The following is a 6,734-nucleotide window of genomic DNA, read 5'->3' as shown; positions in this document are numbered from 1 at the left end:
CCGCGCCATTGAATCTCTATCTTTTCGGTGGCGTAGCTGATAAAGAGGTTCTTATGAGAGGGGGTCACGTGTGTCCGTAAGTCAGAGGACCCGAGTTTGAACCCAGCGCAGACAAGTGGACAGTCTTTGACCTCATGAAGCCTTTTGGCTGTTGCTGTCGGCTCTGCACTTCAAAAGATGACAAAGAGATGATAATCCTGACCTTGTCACTGTCATCAATACCTCTGATTAGCAGTTTCAGGTCATATTATACAGCTTTTGTATTTGGTGTACAGATGGAGACGAGACTGTTCCAGAAACTAAGCTGTGAAAGTACACAACAGTAATGGTGTGGTTCCTTCCCTTGTGATCTTCAGGATGTCCACCAGGCTTCGGTGGAAGACGTGTCTCCTCTCCAGCAGGAGGGCTGACAGCACCGTGGCTCCTCTTCTCTCTCTCCAGACATGCAGCCATTTGATCAACAGTGGATCCTTGTCTGCCACGGCCTCCTGAACAAATAGACAACTAGCAGGATTCACCTCTTTAATTGAATCAATTCAACATCAGGGGCCTCATTTATCATTGAGGTACGCCTTCTTTTACACGGTCTTTTTCGCGATTTCAGGCGTACGCCATTTTCCCCCCCCACATTGCGATTTATCAAGCCGAAAGGGCGGAAATTTAGTCGCCTTTCTCCGCGCTTTTGTAGGACACCTCTCAACTTGTCCTACCGATTTACACGGTGTTCTACGCCCTTTTTGAACACAGGGGGAACTGGCGACGCAGGTGGTGCGTCGGTGAATTACTATGTTTGATGGAGAGAATAAGAGCGACAGTTCATGAACGCACAATCATGTAGGCTAATAGCCCAATTCTGCACAAACATATATCGCAATGCAAGATTAGACGTGTCCTCTAACCGGCTCATTCATGGTCCGATATGGATTTGTTCCCCAAACTGAACCTATGCGCTGTCCCAAACCTTTCTGCGCTATATGTCACACACCTAATGCCATCAAACGGCAATAATTGACCAATTAGATTGTCAGTAATATGTGATCATGTGGACCTGTTTGCTGTTTGGTAAGCATATAAATGACAGTCCTCCTGTGCGTAATGCGAGCCTAAATGAATCCGGCGCTACTCGGCCTACTGGCCGAGATAGAACTCCAAAGAGGTGACGGCGATGGCGACTGCACCCACATAAGGGCACCATCAGTGAATGAATACGTCTATGTGAATCGCTAAAATGTGCACACTATAAATACCCAAATCATATGTGATGCCGAGATGCTCATCACAAGTGTAGTGGCACGGTGGCCTGGCTCCACGCATGACTCATTCATCCTGGCGCACAGCAGGGTAGGGGCTAGACTGGAGGCAGGCGCTGCGCGTGACGGCTGGCTTGTTGGTGTGTGCATAGCCAAGATACATATTCTTTGTCTTATTTACTTTAATCTTTATTAGCATTTTCCATCCATACAACGACAATACAATAAAACATAAAAACTTACAATAACAGCTTATGGGTACTTCCATCCATGCAGCTTTTTTTTCTTACTCAAATATGACAATTTTTATATTAGTGGTATCATCACACTTCCTTCTATAATCCATCCATTTTCCCATCTCCCTTCAAACTTTCCTTCCTGCATCCTCAATGCATAAATAAATCTCATAAATCTCCTCCACAACACCCACCACTGCTCCTTGGTTGGGGGTTCCACCTTATACCAAGCCCTCATTATTGTCTTTTTACTAGCAACCAATAGTACTTTCACTAGGTATCTGTCCCCTCCTTGTACATCATTCTGTTATGTTTGCCAAGATGTATATTCAAAGCTGATAAGAATGAGAACCAGTCAAGACCCCACCACAAAATGAGGACCCAAGCCCTCAGCCCCCTCCCCGTCATGAGGTTTACCAGCGGGACCAAAGGGCCCACACTGAGGTCATGCGCCAGCTATGAAGACACAAACAAGTAAGGTTCACATTTCTACCATTTTATTGTCTGTTGGTGGGTGACTGTGTGAGGTGTGTGAGTGCGTTTGTGAGTGAATGTGTGAGGTCCGTGAGTGTGGTAGTGAGTGACTGTGTGAGGTCCTTGAGTGTGGTAGTGAGTGACAGTGTGAGGTCCGTGAGTGTGGTAGTGAGTGACAGTGTGAGGTCCGTGACAGCATGTGTGAGGGAATGAAGTGCAGTGAGGATGTCCTGTTGGCTCTGGTGGTGTAGGTAGTGTGGTGACCTCCACCAACTGCTGCACAACTGCCCCACAACTGCCCCAATCCCTTCTGCCATTTCCCTCTGGGCCTCTAGGGTCATGAGCCTCCAGCACAGCGTCTGAGAGGAAGCCCAGCCCTCAGGGACCCTTGAGGCAGGGACGCTGGCAGCCGGAGGTGGAGGCGTGGGCGGTGGAGACGGGAGACGGAGGCGCTGGAGATGGCACTGGAGGTGGAGGCCGGTGCGCTGGAGGTGGAGGCACTGGAGGTCGTGGCGCTGGATGTAGAGGCTGCAACCGGCGGGGGCACGACCGTCAGGTCAAGGACCACTGCAGACTCCCCCTCCTCTGAGTCCCACCCCACGTCAGAGTCTGGAGAAACAATTTCAGTCATTTTCTTTGAGTTTGTCTGTTAACTTGATTATGCATTAAACATTGTATTGTGTAGCCATATTCAATTGATATGTTTTTCTGTTGCCAGCCAAATAAATGCTTAAGTGTGATTTACCGGGTGATTTAGATGAGAGTCTAAATTTCCCAGAGGGGAAAATGTTTCATGTGGTCTAACATTATGAAGTGGTCATCTGTGTTATCGTTTCCTGTTTTTGGTCCTAAATCAATCATAGCCTACCACAGAATATGTGGAATGTTTGCTTTCCTCACAGCCACATAATACAGCATGTCCGTGTAGCCTACGCCACATACAGGATGCACGAAACGTACAGTAGGCTACCTAAACTGTAGGAGCAATCAGACAAATGTAGGCTCGTACAAATAGCTTACCTTCCGAACATGATTTTCTTTCCTCGCGTGGACCTCACCAACAAGCACATGCACCTCCGTCTCCGAAAAGTTTCTCTTCTTTCCGCGTTTTTCCATAAACGTCTTTGTCTGTCCTAATGCTCCACGCTATATTATGTCGGTTCCTTCCGGGGTATCCACGTTGTGCGCTGTCATAGTTTTGACCATATATGGTTGGATTTGGGCGTGGAGAGGGCGGAACAAGAGGCGCGTGCGCGTACGCTCTCTTCTCCGCCAGTCTCGGATTTCTCGTGCAGGAAAGGGCGTACGACATTTTTGATAGATCCGGAAAGCGTGTAAATATTCTCGTCGTACGCTACATTTCGCATTTTCCGCGTTTTCGTCGTACGCCCTCTTTTACACCAGAATTTACACGCTCTTTGATAAATGAGGCCCCAGGCTGTTTTCAACACTGTTGTTCTGGATGACTTTTCCATGAGAGCTGCTCACCATCAACCGTCGGCCACCCAGTCAGGGAATAATAAAGTTCTGACTGTTCAATCTTCACCTTCCCCCTGGGAGTTGATACATGACTGAATGAGAGATGAATCTGGAGTGTGTGAGACACACAAACAGGCGTGGAAACATACACACACACACACACACACACACAGACACACACACACAGAAATACACGCGGTTACATGCCACGCCACACACACAATTTTCCTGTTTCTAAAGGAAGTAGGCTAATAAATGATCGATCAAACTCCGCTTAGTCTTAATGACTTAATTCCCAGGTCTGAAGTGGTTAATTAGACTTAATGACTCAATTCCCAGGTCTGAAGTGGTTAATTAGACTTAATGACTCAATTCCCAGGTCTGAAGTGGTTAATTAGACTTAATGACTCAATTTCCAGGTCTGAAGTGGTTAATTAGACTTAATGACTCAATTTCCAGGTCTGAAGTGGTTAATTAGTCTTAATGACTTAATTCCCAGGTCTGAAGTGGTTAATTAGACTTAATGACTTAATTCCCAGGTCTGAAGTGGTTAATTAGAATTAATGACTCAATTTCCAGGTCTGAAGTGGTTAATTAGACTTAATGACTTAATTTCCAGGGACCTCATTTATAAACAATGCGTAGAATCCACGTAACTAAGTTAGCTTAGCTAAGTGATTACTAAAATATACGCGCAAAAAATCTCCGATTTAAAAAACGCTGCGTATCACAACCCATGTTCACTCAGGCACGCCTACGCCAGCTGCCCTTTATAAATCACAATCAACACTTAACTTGGCGCACGTGAACGCGCGTTCTGATCACACCCCAATTAACGCCCACAATTGCCTATAAATGGTCAGTGATACGCCTATACATAAAGCAACAACAAAGGAGCCGAGTCCAAAAGGCAGAAAGAGAAAGATACATTTTACTGATGCGAGGTGGAGGTATTGGTCAACGAGGTAGAGACGCCGCAAAAGGATCTTTTCGGAATGATGATTTCACATGTGCACGACTGATAAGAGAACCTGTTAGGCCTGAGTGGTCCCATTTAGATTATAATGAATTATCTATCATGCAGGCTATATTGGCATTCGTTTAGTGCGGTAGGCCTTATTAGGTGGCTGCTTATATCCAAACTGCTAATCATTATAAGCCTATAGTGTTGTTGCATGGGTAATGGGGTTTGGATCTATATTGCACGTAATCTAATGCTTCACAGGGTGGCCCATGAATAAAATGCCTAACCTATCAACGTATAAACGGGTCAATTTACAATGACATCCATAACAATGCAAACATGCAGGCCTATAGTGACTACTTAAGGCAAGTATCCCCAATTTAACTGTAGGACAGATCTGAGGGTTCTTTGCAGCAGCCAATTTGTGTATTTTCCGGGATATCGTGCATTTCACATACTTTCTCAAAACATTCTGTAGGCATATAGAAGCTGCGTGTTCTAATGGAGGTTGCGGGATAGCCAAGCACATATTAGAACATCTGTGCCAAGTCCCGGCATATCCAAGGCCCCGTGCGTCATGGCCTACTATAATCCAGCTATATCAGTGTCTGTATCGAGGTCTTGTAAATATATGGGGTCCATGGATGAGTTTCATGTGATTCTATAAAGCGTAGTTATAGCTACACACATGACGATTCGGCAAATTAATAATCAAACTTGCTCCCTTGTGTTCTTACAACTTGGAGACGCATCACCTCCATGCGCTGTTTTGCGCACAGCTAATTCTACCAAAGCGGCATGTGAGCATTGGGATGACATGCGTTTTTAGGCCCACATTCCTCGTATGCCTGCTACATGACAATCATAAGACAATATGAGGATATATGATGATGTACAATATAGCCTAATGTAGCCTACAGTTGCCTCAAGTAGGACATTTCCATTCACCGCTCAACATCATTGTAATTGCGGCTTGCCTCAGTGGTCATTCGGGTTTACATAAAAGCCTAATCAAATATAGGCTACAAATACATAAATACATTAACGAATGAATAGGTGGATAATTAAACATACGAATAATTAACTAAATGAATGATTAACTGAATAAATATAGGCTACTTCAACGCCGAATGCAACATTTGTTTGGTGCGGTATAGGCCTTATAGTTGTAGGCTATCGACATACGGAATCATTACTATGATAAGCTTATAGGCTCGTGTTGTGTTATCAACGTAATGTGGCTTTTATTTATAGGCTACTGCCCGTGATGCTTCTCGGGATAGCCTAAAAATCAATAGGCCTACAACATAACATTATATTATGACACAAATGGGTCAATTCACAGACACATCCCAAGCAATGCCGACATTATTTCGTGATTAGGCTACGGTGGCGATTGATTCAGTTTAAACTGTGTGACACATTGGAGGGTTTCTTGCAGTGACCGATGTATTTATTATTCAATATGTCATGTGTTTCGCAGACTTTCCCGAGTTTCATCCCTCTGCCATCGGAGTCGCGTTTTCCCCTTTCTCCAGAAACGTGCTTATCGTAGTTAAAGGAGGGTCGAAGTGTGCGTAGGATTACGCGCACCTTCCGCCAACTTATCGCTCAGCTCGTTTTTTATAAATACAGAAAGTTGCGTAGAAAGTTGCTCAGCATGGGTTACGCACGCTTTTGTACTTACGCAATGTTTATAAATGAGGCCCCAGGTCTGAAGTGGTTAATTGGACTTAATGACTTAATTCCCAGGTCTGAAGTGGTTAATTAGTCTTAATGACTTAAAGGGCAATGCTCGTTTTTGACAACCTGGACCTTATTTACGACATATTATAAGACGTTTGACTCACCGAGATCACTTTGGTGTAGTTCGGAGGCCTGTAGAAGAAATTTAAAATCCAGCGCGAGCCAGTATATCCATGTAATGACGGTGATCGGGGCACCGAGAATACAGTTTCTCAAAATCTATTTTCGGCCGCTAAACGCATGCGCACAGGCCAGCGCGCAGACTGGCTATTCTCCAGCTCACATTCTCTGCGCTACGATCGTTGTTGGTGCCGAGAATATTGTCGTCGTCATTCGTCAGCAACAATCCGATCGTAGCGCAGAGAATGTGAGCCGGAGAATAGCCAGTCTGCGCGCTGGCCTGTGCGCATGCGTGCTGGAGCAAGTGGGGAAAGGCGTGTAAAGATCATATTACAGAGGCTAAAGACCCCGTAATTGAAAACCACAACAATGGCTCGCGTTGAGGAATCTCAACTGTCGATTCATTCAATCTGATTGATGAAAACAACCGTTTAGCGGCCGAAAATAGATTTTGAGAAACTGCAT

This window comes from Borostomias antarcticus (assembly GCF_949987555.1).
Source record: "Borostomias antarcticus genome assembly, contig: scaffold_160, whole genome shotgun sequence".
Classification (NCBI taxonomy): domain Eukaryota; kingdom Metazoa; phylum Chordata; class Actinopteri; order Stomiiformes; family Stomiidae; genus Borostomias; species Borostomias antarcticus.
This window is presented reverse-complemented; position numbering follows the sequence as displayed.